At 41.9% G+C, this 7,814-nt stretch overlaps 1 pseudogene; it reads left to right on the plus strand.

Annotated features, from left to right (window-relative positions):
• The first annotated feature begins 3,720 nt into the window (after positions 1-3,720).
• Positions 3,721-4,790, plus strand: LOC100963831 (annotated as a pseudogene).
• The last annotated feature ends 3,024 nt before the right edge of the window (positions 4,791-7,814 follow it).

Here is a 7,814-nt window from a genome sequence, read left to right on the forward strand (position 1 = left end):
TCAGATTCAGGTCAGTGTGAAAAAAGTAAGCAAATAATCAGATTTCCTTCTATATTGTAGTAAATGGATTTAATGTAACTCCTTTGGAAATACAGTAGAGCCTCCATAATTGATCGCCCCCTTAAGTTGACTTAATTTGCATAGACTGGACATGCATCACTTGTACTCAATAGAAGTTCCTTATGTTGACCACTTCCATATGTTGACCAGTTTCCTCTAGTCCCTTGGGTGGTCAACTTACAGAGGTTCTACCGTATATCTGAAAACTAGAATGTCTAAGATGATAGCATATCCTTCAAAAAAATCCCTTTATTGGCATTTCTTCTATTTTAAAACCTTAGAATTAAACCATGAAAGGAAAAACATATAGACAGAATATAAAAGGTAATCATGACAGTGAAAATTGTCATAGTGGTCTAAAAAGAGAAAAGTTTCATCTGAGAACTTTGTTAATTATCACCAAAATGTTTATTCAACATCTAGCGTCAGTTCTACAAAAATAATGCATTTCACAAGCAACATGAAAAGATCTTTGATTGGCAAAGGTACTATAAAACTTTTACCCACTACTAAAACATTTTCCCATTTGGAGTTCCGTCACCAGACTTATTCCTACTTCCCTTTCTCCTTAGTCACAAACATATCACATACATATAGCTCTGTAGCTGTATTTGCTGGGGTTTGAACCCTTCAACTCTTATTAATTGTGCAGCTATGGACAAGAAGGCTCTCTGAGCCTCAGATTCTGTAAAACTAGGATGGGTAAAAATAGAACCTACTAGACAAAACTCTTTTGAAGATTAAACAAGTTAATATGCATGATGGACTAGAACTGAGCCTGGCACCAAGTAAGCCCTCCATCGGGGCTAACGCACACTCAAGAAGGTGAGGGCCACAAAAGCAGGAACGGGGTCTCCACTGTGTCTCTGTATCCACAATCCTGGGACAGAACTTAGCACAAAATACATGCTGAATAAATAGTTGCTAAATGAATGAACCAGAAGAACACTGAAGTAGAAAAAGGAGTCAGAAAGTCATTTTCTTCATCATGTTTTTCATTTGTTTATTTAATATTTATTAAATACCTATTGTGAGCATTTCCCAAATACACTTCTGTTAATGGAATCTATACGAACAAGAGAAAGAAAGAAGTCATGAGGATATGAATTCTATCAGCATTGGGAAATAGAACAAATTGTAATGCTGCCACATCTATATAATTCCGTAAGAAAATTTGGGCAGTTGCCTGTGGCTCCAAGTTGCAGATGTAGTTAACCCACATTTCCTTCCATAGGAAGGAAAAATGTATTTAACATGTTCACCCCTAATAACTAAAGCCTGAATGCATTTCACTTTTATTCTTTCTTGAAATAAACTTGTAATCAATTGTTTTTCACATTTGGGGGGCATAAAATCTAGTTGGTGTGCCCTGATTTGTTTCACCATTCAGTACTTCTGCATGTATACATAAATAAGGATATAGACAGATAGGGCTCCTGCTGTCATGTGATTCTCACTTGCATTATAATTTCATGCTTGTATTATGTGGATTTATATAAGTTTAATTACTTTATGTTGTTCTATGAACGGAAAAATGAAACTTTATAATTTAACTATTTTAAGTCATTTAAACTTAGCACAAATTTGCCCCTGCGTACCTGTGTTAAAATAGTCTCTCGCAATAGAATTCCCACCTATTTTGATATCTGTAGAGTTGAGAGGAAAAAAAAAAACCTAGTATGGGATTAAATGTAATAAATTTATGCTAAGTGGACGGAGGGCAAGTCGGGGGCTCCCAATATGCTGACCTGTCACGTGGTTGACTGGCAGGGGAGCAAGGAAGGGCTGCGGTTCTTCAAAAATGTTCATGAGTCAATAAATTGGAAACAGAAAAAGGAACTGTTCTTGGGCTCTTTAATAAATAAATAATTACTTGTCCTTAAGATATTCACTGGTATTATTCATGAACCGTAAGTGTAGTTTTCCAAATGCTTGAAAATAGCTTATCAGACTGAGGGACTTTGTTCAAATAAGCAATCCTCTTCCCTTATTTACATGATTAATATTTAAATCAAATGCTTTTTTAATGGAAAGATAAATCTATTTTGCAGGTGAGAATTATCACAGTTCCAATGAAGTCTGTTAATGAGGTGCTTTGTTTGTTTGTTCTGAGAGTTCTGTTCACACCAGTAATGCATGTCCCACGTAGTTCATAATGACATTTTTATTATGCAATCAAGACAATTCACAGGGACAGCATACCCTTGTCTGTTTACCATGTCCCTTGTCATTTACTCACTAATGTATGAGGTGTAGTACACCACAAAGGCTCACTGCATAATCATGGAAAATTGCTAAGGTCCCTCAGTGTAGTATTTCTCATACTATAAAAGAATTCACAAAGAATTCAATTATATAAACTGAAGATTAAGGTTTACATCCAAGTGATAACAAAAAACTCAGTAAACCCAATATAAATTCCAACTGATTCAAGACAAAGAGAAACTCACCCAATGTTTGATTATGTAGACCAGTGATAATCTTTTGGGGGTCAAGGGGCATTTTGAAAATTTCATAAAAATTATCCTCTCTCTCACTCTCTAAAAAACCAGAAGCAGGTAAAAAGCTTCTAGTGGATGAATGACAGTGATATCTCACTTATCAACCACTTGCTGTGCATCATTAGTCTCCAATTGCCAAAGCCTTCTCCAGCTAAATGATCCTACGTGTATCAACTGAGATACACCTGAACCACAAGTTCATAATTATACCTCGAATATAGAGTCAGAACCCAGAGATCTGCTTCACTCCTCCTCTTATAATGTTCAGAAAAGTGAGACTCTGAAGTGAGGCTTATCATTGAGACAATCATTCTGACCCCCTCATGTCTGTTCCTCATACCTGTGACTCTGTCCCTACCTTCTAAAGGTTGAAAGCTCTTCTATGGTCCTCAGTTTTCCCCCACTCTGTCTCTTACATCCCTAAATCTGACCCAGCCTTCCATTCTCCCTCCAAATGTTCATCTTGCATTCTCTAAAATTCCTGCTCAATAAATTCTACCATATCTGTAAAGGTTTCTCTGAACATTCTTCCCTTTACGTTACATGAAACCAGACCTCCTCCTAAGAACATTGTCTCCCCTGCAACCTTCTCAAGTAGAGGATTTTAGAAAGATTACCTCCATGCTTCCCACTGCAGCCTTAATCATCACCCTTCTCATCTACAGAGCTTTCTCCTACAGCTCTGGGGCTCATGCCTGCCGCTATGCCAGCTGCTCTCCCTCCTCAGAGCTGTCTTCTTACCTCCCAGTTACTCCCCTTCTTTCTTTGACAAGATTAGATCCTAGATCAGTCTTCCTTATTACCCTCACTTCCAAAATCACTTTTAGTCAGGACAACACCCACATGAGTGACCCATAATATACTCCAGTGTCTTAATTTCTCAACCACCTCAATTCCAAGTCCCATTTCTTCCACACCATCTCATCCAGCCATTCCCACAACTATATTGGGGGTCCTGTCATTATCACTTCCGTAATCTCAGTTTGAAACATCCCATCTTGGATCTCTGGTCCTCCCCTTCATCAGACAGACACATCCCCAAGGTACCATGGCAAAAGTGAAGGTCAGAATACACGGCTTTTGGTCATATTGGGCACCTGGTCACAGGGCTGCTTTTAACTCTGGAAAAGTGGATGTTGTCACCTTCAATGACCCCTTTATTGACCTCAACTACATGGTCTAAATGTTTCTGTATGATTCCACCCATGGCAAATTCCATGGCATGGTCAAGGCTGAGAACAGGAAGCTTGTCATCAATGGAAATCCCATAACCATCTTCTAAGAGCGAGATCCCACCAAAATCAAATGGGGTGAGGCAGGTGCTGAGTATGTTGTGGAGTCCACTGGCATCTTCACCACCATGGAGAAGGCTGGGGCTCACCTACAGGGGGGTTCCAAAAGGGTCATCATCTCTGCCCCTTTTGCTGATGCCCCTATGTTTGTGATGGGTGTGAACCACGAGAAGTACAAAACAGCCTAAGCATTGTCAGGAATGCCTCATGCACCACCAACTGCTTAGCCCCCTTGGCTAAGGTCATCCCTGACAACTTCAGCATTGTGAAGGGATTCATGGCCACAGTCCATGCCATCACTGCCACCCAGAAGACTGTAGATGGCCCCTCTGGGAAGCTGTGACATGATGGTTGTGGGGCTCTCCAGAACATCATCCCTGCCTCAACTGGTGCAGCCAAGGCTGTGGGCAAGGTCAACCCTGAGCTGAAAGGGAAGCTTACTGGCATGGCCTTCCATGTCCCCACTGCCAGTGTGTCAGTCGTGGATCTCACCTGCCATCTGGAGAGGGCTGCCAAATACGATGATATCAAGAAGGTGGTGAAGCAGGTATCAGAGGGCCCTTCAAGGGCATCTTGGGTTGCACTAAGCACCATGTCATCTCCACTGACTTCAACAGTGACACCCATTCTTCCATCTTTGATGCTGGGACTGGCATTGCCCTCAATGACCACTTTGTCAAACTCATTGCCTGGTATGATAATGAATTTGGCTACAGCAACAGGGAGGTGGATCTTATGGCCCAGATGGCCTCAAAGGGGTAAGAACCCCCAGACCACCAGCCCCAGCCTGAGCACGAGAGGAAGAGAAAGACCCTTAGCTGCTATGCCCCTGCCTACTCAGACCCCTACCTCACTGAGAATCTCTCCTCGACACAGTTCCTACACCAGACCCCCTAAAGAATGGGAGGGGCCTAGGGAGCCCCACCTTGTCATGTAACATCAATAAAGTTCCCTGAATTCAGCAAAAAAAAAAAAAAAACAAAGAAAAGAAACATCCCATCTCTGACCACCACCTTATATTTCTTTGAGTTTACCTATTCTGTTAACAACTTCCTTCACTGTTAAAATTTTCCATCCCGACCTCCTATCTATTGCTAACGCTTGCATCTCCTATCCTCACTTTCCCTCACTTACCTTCAAGGCCATGGCCCATCACTGCTATCACTCCCTTAATACACTTTCCTTCAAGTTTACTGTCCTAGCAAAACCCTTATTGGACCTAAATACTCACTTTTCTGTGTCTTGAATAGTGATAGGGAAAATAATTTTAAATTTATAAATACACATCTCAAATGGACACACAATACTTCCTGGAATGTCTGCTGTGTTTCCCTAATAAACTCACTTTCCTACTTTTTAAGACAATCATATCATTCCTCCCCCTCCCAGAAACCTCCTATACACTCTTCCCTTTTCATTCTCACTGATGATCGTGACTCATTCTTCCTGAGAAGAGAGACACCATTAGATGGGATGGGAATGCTCTCACCCTCTCAATTCTCTCTATAAAACCTATTTGTGTCCATATTTGTTTCTTCATCTTTCCTCATGTTGCTACTGAAGAAGTATCCCTCCTGCCCTCACAGGCTAATCTTCCCAATTAGGATGCAAAGCCCATTATATTCTTCTTTTAGTTCAGCAGGGTACCCTGTCACGAATCTTCAAGACTGGTGAGGATGCCAACAGGTTCAGAGTCCTAAATGCCAGAAGATGCACTGCTCTGCCAAAACCTAGTCTAATCTAAGCCCACTTCACCTCCCTCCATATCTGGCTCTTAGTTTGGAGCTGCATCAAAGCATAACCCACATGTAGTGGCCATGTGGTAAGTCCAGAATCCAGGCAGTGGCGTGGATTCAGTTTTCCCACCACAGGCAAGGTGTCCACCTTGTACAGAACTAGACAAGCAAAGGTGATAGCTCCTGTGACTTGGGGCCTGAAGTGGCAATCTTTCCTCCTTGGATCTGCACAGAAAGACTTGGACCGACCTTTATGACTCTTACTTTATGAAGCATGATGTTCTGAATGTCTGTGTTACCCTCACATTCATATGTTGAAACCTAATCCCCAATTTTACCATATGATGAGGTGCGGCCTTTGCAAGATGATTAGGTCATAGGGTACAGCCTTCATGAATTGGATTAATGCCCTTATAAAGGAGCCCAAGGCAGCCTGTTTGTGCTTTCTACCATGGGAGGATACAATGAGAAGGTACCATCTATGAAAACAGGCCCTCACCAAATATGGAACATGCTAATACTTTGATCTTAGACTTCCCAGCCTCTAGAACTATGAGGAATAAATTACTCTTGTTTATAAGCCACTAAGTTACAGTATTTTGTTCTAGCATACCAAACAAAGTAAAACAGGGAGACAATTTGTCCATGTACTTTCTAAATTCTTCCAACATTTATTGAAATCAAGAATTTGAGAGTCAATGAGGGCTTCAGAAATTATTTGTTCAACCTCCATTTTAAAGGCTCAGTAGCATGTGAAGACCAAAGTCACAGGTTAGATAGTAGTGAAAATGGTATAAATCATGATCTCTAAAAGTGTTATGAAGTGAGCATGTGACCAAAAAAAAGGCAGTGGGTTCTCCTAGTAGACTGTTTATGGATATTCAAAAGACATACACCACAACAGAGTAAACCACTCGCCAATGTTTAAAAGCAACAACACTGGAGGAGTGCACCAGCTCATCAGCTATTTTGTGTATTACTTCTCCTGAACAGTCCCCTCCATCATGGCCTTATTACAAAAGGAAACCAAACTCTGAAAAAGTCTGGCCTGAGGAGCTGCCTTTAGACAGCTGGGATAGTCAGCTCAGTCTCTCATTTTCATATAAACCCAGAAAATTTTATTTTATAATTCATCAGTCAGCCACCAATTAAACAAACACACACCGAGCACCTGCTATTGTCAGGAAGTGTGCTAGATGCAGGGACAGATGTGTCATAGATCCAGCTCTCGGAAACTGATCTGGCATAGAAGCCCTCACAAAATACCTGTATGATGCAGCACCATGGAGGGCTAGCACAACTAATTTGCTACTAAGTATTAAAGCTGGTGAAATACTTAAATTGTTACCTTTATTATAACTTCATATTCATTTACTGGCATTGTGGCATACATTGATTTGAATGAAAGGAGTGGAGTTACAAATAATCCACACCCTATCTTGTCTTTGTGACAGCCTACCCTCCAGGTAAATCCATGGGGGGATGTCAGCAAGTGAAGATCATCCAGCGTATGTCAAAGTAGAAGAAAGCATTGACAAGCTCTGCCTGTGGGAGAGGGAGATGAGCAGATAGGCAATGATTACAAGATAGTCTGTGTAGAGCCATAATAAGCACCTGGTGTGTGCACAGAAAGCTGTGAGCCTGCAGAGTATCTAATACAGTCTTGGAGGGGAAAGGGTCAGAGAAAACCATGCTGACAGGAGATGGGGGGATTATGGTCAGAGAAAATCTGTGCAAGACGTAGCTAACACAAGTGAAAGCCAACCAGGACAGGCAGACCAGGAGCTGAATTGAGACAGCTTAAGCAGAGCACGAGTTAGGGAGCTTGGTCCCATGGATCTCAGAGCAAAGCAGAATTCAGAGGGTAGGCTCTTGAGTTAGGCTGGGGAGACTTGGCCCAGTTCACAGTCTGCAGTCAACTTCCAAAGGCACAAGACCAGCAGGGGCCAGGCAGGGTGCACAGCACAGCCCAGAGCATAGGGGCCTGGGTCAGAGTTCAAGATTTGGGTTCAGCATTTGGAAAGACAGTGTGGAAAGGGAGCCTGTATGACCCTCAGAACACTCAGGACCATGGAGCAACATGGGCAATGTGTGTGGCAGGTGAGTGGCAGGTAAGGGCTGGCAGGTGTGTGCAACTCCACAGTCAAGTAAGGAGAAGATGTGGAGGAAAAAGAAGAGAGCAACGTCCCTGCCACTGAAATGTTCGGACTAAGACAGGAGCAGGA

The sequence above is a fragment of the Otolemur garnettii genome, unplaced genomic scaffold (assembly GCF_000181295.1).
Source record: "Otolemur garnettii isolate 467f Iridium unplaced genomic scaffold, OtoGar3 scaffold00037, whole genome shotgun sequence".
NCBI classification, from domain to species: Eukaryota; Metazoa; Chordata; class Mammalia; order Primates; family Galagidae; genus Otolemur; species Otolemur garnettii.